Source organism: Corvus brachyrhynchos, unplaced genomic scaffold (assembly GCF_000691975.1).
Source record: "Corvus brachyrhynchos isolate BGI_N302 unplaced genomic scaffold, ASM69197v1 scaffold166, whole genome shotgun sequence".
Taxonomy (NCBI): Eukaryota; Metazoa; Chordata; class Aves; order Passeriformes; family Corvidae; genus Corvus; species Corvus brachyrhynchos.
This window is the reverse complement of record NW_008239671.1, coordinates 1,389,298-1,397,340: the sequence shown is the minus strand read 5'-3', so window position 1 is coordinate 1,397,340 and position 8,043 is coordinate 1,389,298.

Here is an 8,043-nt window from a genome sequence, read left to right as displayed (position 1 = left end):
TACCGCCGCTGCCGCCAGCCGCCACCCGCACGCCGCCCCTCTCGGTCAGGCGTTCCCGGGGCTCACTCCACCACGCGCTGCGCAGGGCCATGCAGGCACCGCCGGGTCCCACTGCTCCCGCCGTGCCTCGCTCCGCCACCGACACTGCAGCTCGGGTGGCTCCGCCCGCGCGCGGGAACTGCCTCGCTGCTGCTCGCAGAGCGCTCGGTGCACGTGGCCTGGGCCGCACGGTCCCTGCGCCAGGCTTCCCTTCGCCAGGGCACAGCTGACATTGCTCAACAGTCTCGGTAACGAAATAATATTCATGAAAATATTCTTCCATCGGCATATATTTCGACTCCAATATTAACTGTGTCCAAACGGTTTTCCAAAAGCCCTTCATAAGAATTAAATCCCAAGAAACATAGAAGAAGTTCTTAAACAACCATGCCAGGAAGTGTTTCAGTTCTTTTTGAGCTTGAATCAAGCTAAAATTTACAAATCGTTGTTCAAGAATCATTTTAAGTTTAAGATAAATGTCCATATGCGGCTCTGAGAGCCAAGAGTCTTCCCACGGTTCCTCCATAGTTAAGATATGGAATAGCAAAGCAAAACCAAGAAGAGGAATCCAAAGTTTCCAGGGTTTACTCACACAAATCAGTCGCTTAGGGATCGGGGATCGTTCTGCTCTCCATTCTCCACCATTTGTTCCAGTGGGGATCCTGCAACACGCATATATCAAACCAGGAGTCCCGTGGAAAGGAAATATATATGGACAGACAGATTCTTGATAGCTGTTTCAGAGAGATGTTTATTTCTCCAGCCGCATGGCCGGAGCTGTGCCGAGGAACTGTTCCAGTCACGGGACCAGGGGTCCTTCTGCCCGCGCAGGGAACACAAACCAACCAATGGGAACGAGGCTGAGCAGGGGCAGGGAAACCCCGTGTCTGTGCCCTCAGGGCCCCTCTCCCAGGGCTACACGGCAGGAGGGGAGACCCCAACATAAATGCAAGAATAAATCATGTTTGAGGGCTGGTCATGCCCATCGTTAACAGGACCCTGTCAGTGCCAGGGATGGGTGAATGGATTTGAAGGAAGCCCTGGGGACATGAAAGAGCAGCTTGCACAGAGCAGGTCTTGTGTCAAGTTTCTCTTTTGACAAGTACTTCATTTGGGGAAGGTGTGAGTACACCAATTATATTTCATTGTTAAGAGTAGCCACTAAACACTTGGACACTGAAAGGTTCCAATCCAACTGGTTTCAGCTCCCAGAATTAATCGTTCCCATTTTTTCTGGGGAAAAAAGAAAAAGTGGCAGACAATATACAAAGTTCTGAGCCGTTGTTTGCCGTATGTTTTCATACATAATGAAAACACCTGAAACTGAAGGGAAATAAGAAAAAAAGTCAAATTACTCAACACAGAGCTCCTGCCCCATCACATCCTCGCTTGCCTGCTTTTGCATCACTTGCCATACAAAGTTACTCCACCAAAAAAAAAGGAGCATTTCCACCTTTTCAAGTGGAAACTTCATGATGGGACAGGACCAGGAAGACCCACTAAGTGAGCTGAGGCTGATAGGAAAGGTATTTTTGCTTGAGATTAGTGTAAGATTTTTTTTCTTTTTGCTTGTCTTATGACTGCCCTGTGAGCTTTCAAAATTTACAGAGAAATCCTCATTCTGAGGTTGAAGAAAAGCAGCTGATTTTATTACTTCCAACAAATAGTAAGGAGAATATAAGGAGAGCAATGAGCTTGCAATAGTGCAAAACTCACTATGCACAGGAGTTCTGCTTTTATTTCTTTAGTGTCTTCTGCTAATAAACCTTTTCCTAGTGCCTCCACTCCCTGCCCATGCTGCAGCTCCAGGGGACCTTCTAGACAGATTTGAGGGACTGGAGTTTGGGAAACAGTCTTTTCCTCCAGGTAACGAGTGATGAAACAAGAGGAAACAGCCTCAAGTTTTGCCACAGAAGGATTAGATTGGATATTAGTGAAAATTTCTTCACAGAAAGAGTTGTCAAGGATTGGAACAGGCTCCAACCTGTTCAGACTCCTCCACCAGGGCAGTGGTGGAGTCCCCATCCCTGGAGAGATTTAAAAGCCGTGTGGATGTGGCACCTGGGGACAGCGGTCAGTGGTGGCCTTGGGAGTGCTGGGGGAATGGTTGGACAGGATGGTCTTAGAGGGCTTCTCCAACCTAAACAATTGTGTGATTCTGTAACATCGTAGAAGAGAGTGTTTCTAAAGATGTTTCCAGCTGCCCAAGAAGGAGTTACTGCAGCAAGCCTGTTGCTCTCACTCTTGTGCTTTTCTGTCTTTTTTCTTCGTAAATATTTCACCCAGACCCTACGAGCATTCTTGGCTTGTTACCAAAAAGCATCACTGCCAGAGGCATTCAGTCATCCCACCCTGCAAACCTGGATACTGCTGGCAGGTTCCCAAGGCTGCCTCTGAAGGACATTCCAAAAGGCCAGGAGTCAGCTCTCCAAACCCCACCAGACCTCTTTAACCTGGTTTTTTGGGGAGGCAAGGATGTGACTGTGGATCTTTTTGGGATGAATGCGCCAGAAGTGCATTCACGAGGCTGGTAAAGCATGATGGAAGGAGAGTTTTATTGCTGACCTCTGCCTATGGCTCTTCATAGCCCTTGTGTTCATGCAGAAGTTTTTATTAATTATCTTTACTGCACTGGTTTGTTTAGCACCATCATGAAAACCATCATCAATAACAACATTATCCAACGTGTGTTCTCATGCAGCTTGTGCACCCCCATGCAATAGTTTGGAGAGCCTCCAAGAGGACTTCCTCTGGGAGCTGGCTGTGCAGCCAAGCAGCTTTCACTGCTATGAAACATTTCCTGATCCACTCTGTGTTTATTCCCTCGGGAACACCCTCACCATTTCCTGTCCTGCTGGTATCGGCCCCTTCACACGCTTCAGATGGGTCCCTTGGCATCCCCAGCCTGGCCATTTGGTGACATGTCTGTGCCATGGCACTTTTGGGAGGATGGCTCTCAAATTCATATTTAGGTCATTAAGCAAAACACCTTTTCCTTAGTGCTGGTGTTGTGATGAAGGTTCCTGCTGGTGGATGCAATCACGTGCCCAAGCAGCAAAATCTGTGTTGCTGAGCTGTGTATTTGTTCCTCACAAAAACAGAGTCCTGTGGCTGTATTCTTCCTTCTGCTGGAACATCATCAGAGGCAGAAAAGGGAGGCAGAGGGAGCCTATGTTATTAAAAATATTAGGGGTCATGAAATAAACTTCCTCATCCCCACCCCATAGCTCCATGCAGTCTGCACTGAGGCTCAAGAGCAAGATTTATTTTTAAAAACTACATGGGGATGAAGTGTGAAAGGGTGGGATTGTGGGATATCATTTAAGGAGAAAATGAACATGAAAAAACAGAGCAGCAATGCCCCTGCCCTGACTGAGGAGCTGAACTCCAGATTCCTGGTGGAAATGAGTCATTTCTTCTGCTTTCCCTCTGTGACAAATGAGGGGTAGCACAATCATAGAACCACAGAATATCCATAAGGATCATCCAGTCCAACTCCTGGCCCTGCTCAGGACTACCCCAAAAATCCCACCCTGTGCCTGAGAGCATTGTCCAAATGCTCTTTGAACTCTGGCAGGATTGGCTTGACCAAACTCCCAAAATAAAGAAGAATAAGATATTTCGAGAAATAACCAAAGCAAAACAACAAGTGTGAGAAAGACTGTTGCCATGGGAACAACATGTATCAAACTGATGTCAAACATTCTGCAAAATAATCTCCCCAAGTTGTAAAATGCAGTGATGAAGGAGGCGACAAAGGGAGGCTGTCGGTGTGTTATTTATACTATTTTTTATCTACCTGTTTGCCTGCGTGGTGTGCATTTATCACACCCACACTTCCTCCCACAGCACACAGCTGTCTCTCTGAACTTTCTTAGATATGCTCCAGAAATTCAGGTGGTGATGGGGGAGGAAGGAGAAGGAGAAGAAAAGAAAATAAAATAGCATTCAGATTTGGCAAGAAAAAAGTAACTCAGCATCTTTTTAGTAGCAGGTAGATGCAAATTGAAGGGGTCAGATTTGGTTCTCATGAAGACTCCCAGACCCTCTCCTGCCATGCTGCTTCCCAGCACAAACTGATGCCTGGGGTGCACGAGGTTGGTCCTCCCCCAGGTGCAGAAGTGTTCAGTGGGGTGACAACTGATTTTTGTTCATCCCCTCACGTTGCAAAGGGAGAAACACAAGCTGGTGATGCCCTTCTGTGCTTGTAGACACGGTGAACACAGCGAACTGCTCCAAGGACAGAGCTGAGGCCTGTAAATTCCTTACATTAATATTTCTGCACCTTACATTAATATCTTCTGCAGAAGAAACATCTGGGTCCACTGATGGGATCTTGTGTTGAGCTTTTGATGGGGTACCCTTCCTTCTCAGACCAGGGTAAAAGAGCAGAGGAGGCTGCTGTTCTGCTGAGTTCTTTATTTCATAGTCTCGCAGCTTTCTTGAAGGCAGAGTTCGAAGGGGGTTAAGTGATAAAGGCAAGCAGCAAACAGCTTCTTCTTCTTCTATATGCTCTATATGCTCCATATATTCTATATGCTCTATACACTATATGCTGTATACTCTGTATGTTCTATATGCTCCGTATATTTTTTCTTACAGAAGTGTGGATTATATTTGCTAACTGACCAATAAGATTAACACACAATTCTAGTTTTCCTTTTCTTAACCTATCCTGGTCTAATTCTAACAGTCATAAGCCTTACACAAGTGTTACATAGGTATTACACAGATTTGTCTATAGAGTTTCTATCAGTTCTTATTGTTTATGTGAACACTCCATCTAAAAAATGTGAACAGCATAATTCTATCTATGTTTTGTCTAAAGTAAAGAATTCTGTGAAAAGGTAACACTGCTGCAGCAAGAACTGTGTTTAAGGTCTCTGCTACAGCTTTTTAATGTTTAAGGCACTTAGCATATATTTCTACTGAAGTTAAAAATCTATATTTCTATTTCACTTTGGTGTGGCTTCGTGTATCTCAGCTTGTCCAAAGGTTTTAATTCAATCCCTGTGCTGTGGCTTCCCTCTGGGCTTGAGTCCAGAGGAGCTTTCACTCCAACATTCTTGGAAAACGAAGAAGAGCTACCATGATTTGCAGCAAAGCAAGCAGAAGAGAGAGAGGCATCATCCCTGAGGGCTGGAGTGGGTTTGGAAGCAGCAGCTTTAGCAAGCAGCAATTATTTTTCTGTTCAAAACAAGAAAGTTGTTTTCCCATTTGACCCACACCAACCTCTATCTGGCACTGTTTGAACTTCTACAGAGGTGCAAGCACGTATATCCAGCTCTACACAGAGTTCCTCTGATATTCCCTTCCTGATTTTCTGAGAGCATTTCCAGGGTTCATTCATGCAGACCTCAGCTCCAAGGAGCAGTGGCCTCGCTATCCCAAGAGTGTTATCCTGGTTTCGCCACATCCTGTTGTTTCACCACACATGTTTCTCCTTGTTCATGCACCCCCTCTGCTGCCTTGTCCCCGTCTGGAATCTCATCCCGTGGATCCTGGTAAACCTGACCTGCTCAGAATCATGGAACCACGGAATCACTGAGGTTGGAAAATACCTTTAAGATCAAGTCCAGCTGTCAACACAGTACCACCACCATGTTTCCCAAAAAAACATGTCCTCCAGTGCCACATCCACATGTTTTTTGGACACTTCAAGGGATGGTTCACTTGGCACTTCCTCAGACTGGTCATGGTTCATCTTTTCCTGTCCCTGCCCTTGCACTGACCATTCCTCTTCCACAATTTTTGCCAGCCTCCATCCCACAAACTCCATCCCTGGCTGGTGACAATATCCCAGTTCACCTCAAACACAACCTACTAAGAGGCCTCTGCCAAGGTCAGATACCAAAATTACACCACAAAGCCCTACAAGAAAATACAGGTGGATGGTGTTCTAAATCCATCAAAATAAGGACAAAAAAATTATGGCTTCTGTAAATCTGAGCAGCTTTTTATTCCAGCTGATTCTGTGGTTCCTTACATGGAACCTGCAGGGGGAGGAACTGTGCTCCTTCAAAGTGTGCGACACCTCCTTGATGACCTCAACAAATTTTGGGGGCATAAACCTGAAATAAAACACTGCATCCATTCAGATGGATCTTTATGCTGAAGCAAGGGTTTGTTCTACACAGAACTGAATGCCTTGTTTTATTATCATACCTTTATTCCATGTTTCAGTTGATCAAATGATGCCACTGGATAAATGTAAGTTTATTTTGGATTTCTATTCAGGAGTAAACCAATTTTGTGCAATCAAAACCATTTACAGGAAGCACAAGCACCTGATTTCAGTGAACTGCCTGTTTCTAAAACAGAAAATCTGTGAGAAAACATGAGGAAAACTGTGATATTACACATTCTATCTTTGACACTTCCACCAAGAAATTGATGTTTTCTCATAGGAAACAAACTTTCATGATAAAACTGCTGCTGCTTCATACAAGTATTTGCTTTTAAAGGTTGAAACAAGGATAAACAGAGCCACCTTTCCTCCTCTTTTGCACCTGGTCTGTGATTTGTAAAGGCAATTTACAGCTTTGAACTCTGTGCAGAGGAGCACCAGTAAATCCCCAACAAACCCAGTGCACATCCACCTCTGCCAGCAACTTTTCTCCAAAATGAAAATAAAATTCACTGGACTATGTGATATTTTGTTCTTCTGTCTACATTTTAGGATTTAACTGGATTGAGGCATTTTGTTGTTTTATTGCCTGGAGCTCCTAACCCTGGGGCAGCTGCATTTCTGCATCGTTTGCAGCTCACAAAATACTTTGGGGTCCTTCAAGGTAGCCCAAACTCCTGATCCCAGCTGATGGTCTGGAGCTCAGCCAGATCCAGGGAAATGGGGATCCTGAGGGAATTTTAACCTTCTAATGAGGTGCTCCAACATGCAGAAGGACAAGTGGTCTCAATTCTTTCCAGACATCTTCTAGGAGATACTAGTTTTCTGACCTGAAAATGAACATTTTCCTCAAGCTGGGCTTTATGCTGTGTTTTTATTATCCACCTACTGAACCCCCACATGAGGCAAAAAAGGACAGAGACTATTAGACCTTGTAATATTCTATATAAATTTACTGGGACACAGGGAAGATCAAAGAGTATCAGCATCCCCTCTGCTTGTATCTGCTATGTTCTTGCATCTCCCAGAAATTCTGAAGCAACCATCCCTGAACATTTTGATGCCTGGAATTACAGAGAGGATGGGTGGAGCTTTCTTGTTTTCTTTGTTTATGGTTTGTTGGGGCTTTTTTTGGAAACAAGCTGAAAGGATGAGCTGTTATTTAGAGCTGGCCCTGTGCCAGGCTGCAATTTCAGAACTCCACACAGCCTGGAGCTTAAACTTGGGAGAGAGTAAATCTTGTGCTTTCACTCAAGATGAACATGAGTGCTGTTGGTTGGGTTTTTGGCTTCCAAGAAAAAAAAAAAAAAGGAATAAAAAAAGCAGGTTGCTTTAGTCTGGATTACTCCACAGTTACAGTAGGGTTGAAGCCTTTCTGTTCCTTCCCTGCCACTGTTCGTATACCACTCCTTCAGAAACAGCACAATCTCAAGGAATGGGATAGGTCTCCACGAAGGAGAGCTTTAAAAGTGAATTTTCAAGTGATTCCAAAAGGAAGCAAGAAGACTTTTAAAACTTCAGTGATGTCATGGGTTATTTTTGGATATTGAAGCCCAAGGCCTGTCTGGTGAAGAGCCCATGAGTGGCCTGAAGAAAGCCTACAGATGGAATTTAAGCCCTTTGGAGACAGACCTCTTGTTTTATCCAGTGTTTCTGTCCAAGCTTGAACCTGCAGCAGCTCTGGCACTGACATATGAATAACTCTAGTGCCTAACAGGGGTGTTCTTGCCCTTCATTCTGGGATCTGATGAAGTCAAGCCACAGGGAAAACTCCTCATATGTCTGACATAGCACTTGCCACATCTGAGCCAATGAATTTTCAAGAAGGATTAATTTGTGGATGGAGAAACACTAATTAATTGTGTGGATGGAGAAAC